Below are 6,700 nucleotides of genomic sequence, written 5' to 3'. Positions count from 1 at the left end.
AATCTTTATAGATGATGTTAAAGATGGTAATAACCTTTTTCCCACGTAGAGCCCTTTGAGCTGTGTCCCTTCTTTGTGCATATTTACACTAAGCACGATTCAGATAAAATCATTTTAAAAGTTTTTCCAGTAGTCATGTATGGATGTGAGAGTTGGACTAGAAAGAAAGCTGAGTGCTGAAGAATTGATGTGCTTGAACTGTGGTGTTGGAGAAGACTCTTGAGAGTCCCTTGGACTGCAAGGAGATCCAACCAGTCCATCCTAAAGGAGATTAGTTCTGCATGATCATTGGATGGACTGATGTTGAAATTGAAACTCCAATCCTTTGGCCACCTGATGCGAAGAACTGACTCATTTGAAAAGACCCTGATGCTGGGAAAGATTGAGGACAGGAGGAGAAGGGGATGACAGAGGATGAGATGGTTGGATGGCATCATCGACTCAATGGAAATGAGTTTGGGTAAACTATGGGAGTTGGTGATGGACAGGGAGGCCTGGCATGCTGCAGACCATGAGATTGCAAAGAGTCAGACATGACTGAGTGACTGAACTGAAAATGTTCATCATATATCCATCTATTCAAGATATATTTGTTGTGCAAATACTATGCACTAGGCATTGGAAGTAACCATTGGCATTGGATCAGGCGGTAATTGTCCTTGAAATGATGGATTTTAGAGCATCACAGAGTAATAGATGGACTTCCCTGATAGCTCAGTTGGTAAAGAACCCGTCTGCTATGTAGAAGACCCTGGTTCTATCCCTGGGTTGGGAAGATCCACTGGAGAAGGGATAGGCTACCCACTCCAGTATTCTTGGGCTTTCTTTGTGGCTCAGCTGGTAAAGAATCAGCCTGCAGTGTGGGAGACCTGGGTTTGATCCCTGGATTGGGAAGATTCCCTGGAGAAGGGAAAGGCTACCCACTCCAGTATTCTGGCCTGGAGCTGGACATGACTGAGCGACTTTCACTTTTCAGAGTAACAGTTAGTTCAAAAATTGGTCTAATAACTATTTATAATTTTATTAGGAGTTTTGTAGAATGACTTGAAAGCATTATGGAAGTGTATGACTTCTTAACTAAATTATAATTGCCTTCAAGTCAGGGATCACATCCTATACTTCTTTGGGGTTTCTCTGTAGCTCCTAACATAGATCATAATACAGAGTATTCGATGCTCAGTAAATATCTCATTGATTACCATCTGTATTTGAAGCTGAAATGATTAATGTCAAATCAAACATTTCTTCTTCCTCACTGAACCAATGTGAAGGCTGCACTGTAATTTGTTTCTGAAGCCATTGTTTGCAAAGTTCACCAAAATTGTGACCTTTCTCTTAGACTTGTGCTCAGGCTAGAGCCTGTTTTAAAGAAAGTCAGCTGATTCTTGATCTCTGAATCCTGAATCCTGTTTATTGGGCTTCCATAGCATGAAAACAGTTCTTTGACTTGCCATCTGTGTATTTGCCTCTTCTCTACCTGCCAGGTGGCCGCTGCTCCAGCACCCTGCCACAAATCTAACTTGGTGGGATAGGGTCCTCCGGGCAGTCTCAACAGCTCAACTGTGTTTCAGTATTTTAGTTAAGGTTAAACAGACTGGTAGGTAGTGCTGTTGGAAGTCAAGGAGTTTCATGTTAGTATTATGCCGCGGCAGTATGCTCGCTGATTGGGGAGGAGTGTCAATCCACTTGGCTTTTACCAACAAAATAGCACATCAGATCAAGGCCAGAATGGCTTCTAAGGGATTGTCTAACAGACAGGCAGTTCTTGTTTGGTGTTTTTGCAAGTAACTATCCATGTACAATAATATGGTGATGATGTTGAACACTAAGGCAGCCTTTGTTTTTCCCTGGAGTAGCTGATATATTAACTCAGTCATTTCAACACTATTCTTAGTCCATAGTAGTGGGGCTATGGTTATGTGTAAAGATCCTTGAATGTGTATGTCAAAGGGCCTAAAGAGTAAAAATAGACTTTTTTTGTGTTCTCACAGAATATGGTTTTATTATATGTTATATACCCCTTGAATTTTCATGTGTGTCTTCTTCTATGCTGTATAACAAGCCAGTTAAGATCAAATTCATCTGTGTATCTTTAGTGTACATCAGTGTGCTCTAGGATGGGGAACATATTCTGTTGAGGGAAAAAAACAAGTAAATACATGGTGACTGCTGAGTATATGGTGCCATTTAAGATATGATTGTCTCAAAAGACTCAAGGAAAACTGATTTTTCTCAGAAAACTCAGGGAAGATTCACTGGATGCTGAATTCCTCAATTGAGTACTAAAGTGAAGAAAGTTTTAAAAATGATCATATGACAACTCTGTTCTTAGTTTTTAAAGGAAACTTCATACTGTTCTCCAAAGTGGCTGCACCAATTTACATTCCCATCAACAGTCCATGGGGTTGTTGAGTCGGACACAACTGAGCAACTTCACTTTCACTTTTCACTTTCATGCACTGGAGAAGGAAATGGCAACCCACTTTGGTGTTCTTGCTTGGAGAATCCCAAGGATGGGGGAGCCTGGTGGGCTCCCCCATCTATGGGGTCGCACAGAGTCGGACACGATTGAAGCGACTTAGCAGCAGCAGCAGCAGCAACGGTGTAGGGTTCCCTTCTTTTCACATCTTCTCCAGCATTTATTGTTTGCAAATTTTTTGATGATGGCCATTCCAACTGGTGTGAGGTGATCTCTTTGTAATTTTGATTTGCATTTCTTTGATAATTAGCTGTGTTGAGCATCTTTGCATGTACCTCTTGGCCATCTGTATGTCTTCTTTGGAGAAGTGTCTCTTTAGGTCCTCTGCCTGTTTTTTGATTGGGATGTTTGTCTTTTTGATCTTGAGCTGCATGAGCTGGTTATAAATTTTGGGGACTAATCCTTGTCTGTAGCATCATTTTCAAATATTTTCTCCCATTCTGTGAGTTGTCTTTTCATTTGTTTATGGTTTCCTTTGCAGTGCAAAAGCTTTTGAATTTAATTATGTCCCATTTGTTGTTTTTGTTGGTCTCATTTGTTTGTTTTTGTTTTAATTTCCGTTACTCTAGGCTGTGAATCAAAAAAATATCTTGCTGTGATTTATTTGAGAGTGCTCTAAGTTTCCTTTAAGAATTTTATAGTATCTGGCCTTATATTTAGGGGGTTAATTCCTTTCGAGTTTATTTTTGTGTGTGGTGTTAAAGAATGTTCTAATTTCATTTTTTTTAAAACATGTACCTGTCCAGTTTTCCCAGCATTTTTTATTGAAGAGACTGTCTTTCCTGCATTTTAGAGTCATGCCTCCTCTGTGATAGATTAATTGGCCATAGGTACATGGGTTTATTTCTGGACTTCCTATCCTGTTCCGTTGATCTATACTTCTGTTTTTGTGCCAGTACTGTACTGTTTTGATGACTGTGGCTTCATAGTACAGTCTGAAGTCGGGGAGCCTGATTCCTCCAGCTCTATTTTTATTTCTCAAGATTGCTTTGACATGTACACACTGCTATATTTATTTATTTATTTATTTTTAAGAACGAAGACTATTTCAAACAGGTTCAGTGGTATGTCTACTACAGCAAAGTCTGGTTGTAGCAGTTTCCTTTCAAATCTGCACTGATGTATAAATGAGACATTATTTGGGAATTATTAATTTCTGGTAAAATGTAGATTCAATCCAACATGATTCTAATTTCTACATTTATTGTAGGCTCTATTTCAGTACTAGAGGTTAAATTTTCATCACCAAAAAATGAGAATAACCTTACAGCTACTACTAAGGTAATGAGCTGTGAAATTACTTTCCCAGTATTGTTCTGAAAATATATCCATAGGTTGTTAAGAGAAATTCCAACTTCATCCACATCTGTTATTTAATTCTTCAGTCATCATCTACTGTTGGCTTGATTGTCACTCCTCTTCTTATTGAACCCCAACCAATTAAACGCCAGTGTTTCTCAACTCTTTGGCTAAGTGCAATTTTTTTCTCCTACTTCTGTGCACACAGGATTAGTCAAGACGATTTTGCTCAAATCAGCCTTGACTGCACTAACTCTTCCTTCTGTTGACAGGGATCCTATATTCACCATAAGCACTTCATTCTTAGACAGTTTTTGTACTTTCGCTGTTTTCTTGTCTCCTTCAGTGCGAACACCTAGAAGCCGTCTAAGCAGGAAATAGGAAATTTCCAATTCTGTGAAGATCTCAGGTAAAGCTCCAACTGCACCAAGTACTTGCCCCACCATTCTGTCAGCCCGGCACAAAGTGGGGTCAATTTTTGTTCCAACTCCAATAAGACCTCCTGGGGCAGCATACTGAAGATCATTATGCTCTGTGAAAAGCGATGCAATTTTGGAAAAAATAGGCTTACACATGATTTTCCTTCCCTGTCTTTGGAAACAATACCAGGTCTGACTTCTATCTTCTGGCCCACCTTTAATACTCCTTATAGAATACTGCCACCAGCTCCACCCCCCTTAAGGTCATCAACTTCACAGCCAGGTTTGTTGACATCAGAGGATCTAATAACAATAAGTCTGGGTTCTGAAGCAAAGTCTCTTGGGGGTACCAGAATTTTCTTTACCATGTACTCACAGACAACTTCAATATTGTATTTTAGCTGAGCAGAAATTGAGATAATAGGAGCGCCTTCTGCTACTGTACCTCGAACAAATGCAAGGATCTGTTTATACTCTTCTTTAGCCTGGCTTTCTTTTACCAAATCAATTTTATTTTGTAGAATCAAAATATGCTTCAGTTTCATGATTTCTATAGCAGCCAAGTGTTCAAATGTCTGAGGCTGAGGACAAGACTTGTTACCAGCTATCAACAGAAGAGCGGCATCCATCACTGTGGCACCGTTCAGCATAGTAGCCATCAGAATGTCGTGGCCAGGACAGTCAACAAAGGAAACAAGCCTGACTAATTTGAAGTTCCCTTTGGTCCCTGGAATGTCTTTTGGAAACTCATCGGGTGTGCTACTTCCACAGGATCTATAACATTCTGGCTGAGGACAACTTGGGTCGTCAAGTTTATAAATCTTAGCATTAGCATAGCCAAGTTTGAGTGTAATATTTCTTTCCAGTTCCTTTTTGAAACGGACAGTGTGGACTCCAGAAATAGCTTTTACAACTGTAGATTTCCTATGAGCTACGTGACCAGTTGTATCTATATTAATTGTGTCTTGTCTGCTGATAGCTTCATGTGAAAGTGGGTTTCCAGTTCCTTTTTGAAACGGACAGTGTGGACTCCAGAAATAGCTTTTACAACTGTAGATTTCCTATGAGCTACGTGACCAGTTGTGTCTATATTAATTGTGTCTTGTCTGCTGACAACTTCATGTGAAAGTGGCGTCAACTTGGAAACATCCAAAGTAGCGAGGTCTTGCCGAGAAAGGTGCGGCTGCCCTAAAGTCACACCAGCCTCACCCCCTGTCATCTTGCTCGGAGAGCCATACTACTGTATTTAAAATAAAATGCCTTAAAAAAAAATAGGTAACAAGAATATATTGTACAACACAGGGAAATATAACCATATATTATAATAACTTTCAATGAAGTACAACCTATATAAAATATTGAATTACTATGTTGTACACCAGAAACTAATATATTATAAATCAAATATATTTTAATAAAAAATTAATAAAAAGTCCTATACCAGGAAAAAAGTTTGGAAAAAAATAAAACAGAAAAAAAGGAAAAGATTAGAACCACAGCCTCACCAAGTGCAAATTTATTACATGAGTAGAGAAAAATAGATCACATGTTCTGTTTATTGTTATCTGGTATAGAAAACCTTAACCTTAGGAAGTACAGTGTATAATCTTAGAGAATTCTCCTGTAACTAAAAATATGTTTTAACCTATGGATTTTTAGATAATTTGCTCATTGATAATTTTTAAATTGATTCTGTTGCGTTTTACAGGTGAAGAATTACACTACATGCAAATAATAATGATGATTCTATCTCTGCTTCTTTTAAATGTATAATTTATTTTATCTTATTAGCTTTGGTGAGACTTTTAAAACAATGATAAATAATTGTGCCTTCAGGTACACTTGTCAATGGCAGTTCTTGTGTTTTGACAGTAGGTATGATATTGACCATTGGTTATTGAATCAAGAATATTTTTTCTACTTTATTAATATATTTAAAAATGATCAAGAGTAAATATTTAATTACTTCCATATGCTAGTTAAGCATCTATTTAAATGGTTACTTTAACTCCCTTGGTTTATTGATGTGATCAATTATTATTATTAAAGAACCATTCTGTTGATTCTTGGAATATTTCATAACTGGCTTTGACCATAGGTGTGTAGGTTTTCTCTTAATGCTTACATTACACTGAAAGTTTGAATTTGCTTCTATTTTATTTATAAATCTTATAGTAATCTGTATAAGTTAGATGTGTTTATAGCTTCTTTTATTTGCTTTGTCAGATTTCTCTATAAAGATTGTAATATTTTAGATTGTAAAATTAATTATGATGTATTTAATTTTTTTTCTATACATTTTAACAATTTAACAGCAAAGGGATTATCGGTCACTTGAAAGAATAGAAACATTTTCCTGTCGACTGTGTAAGCCATTCATTATTTTTTGAAGTAATTTCTTTGACAGCTTTCCCAATTTATTCCGTGCTTATCAATCTTTCATTTTTTTCCAAATGCAAACAATTTCTTTCATTTTTTGTAGCTTGACCTTTTTTCTAATTTC

At 37.4% G+C, this 6,700-nt stretch overlaps 1 pseudogene; it reads right to left on the bottom strand.

Moving 5' to 3' along the window:
- Positions 1-3,806: 3,806 nt before the first annotated feature.
- Positions 3,807-5,416, bottom strand: LOC136146520 (eukaryotic translation initiation factor 2 subunit 3-like; annotated as a pseudogene).
- Between the last annotated feature and the right edge of the window lie 1,284 nt (positions 5,417-6,700).

The sequence above is a fragment of the Muntiacus reevesi genome, chromosome 14 (genome assembly GCF_963930625.1).
Source record: "Muntiacus reevesi chromosome 14, mMunRee1.1, whole genome shotgun sequence".
NCBI lineage: Eukaryota > Metazoa > Chordata > Mammalia > Artiodactyla > Cervidae > Muntiacus > Muntiacus reevesi.
The sequence above is the reverse complement of the archived record's forward strand: the minus strand, read 5'-3'. Positions and strand labels throughout refer to the sequence as shown.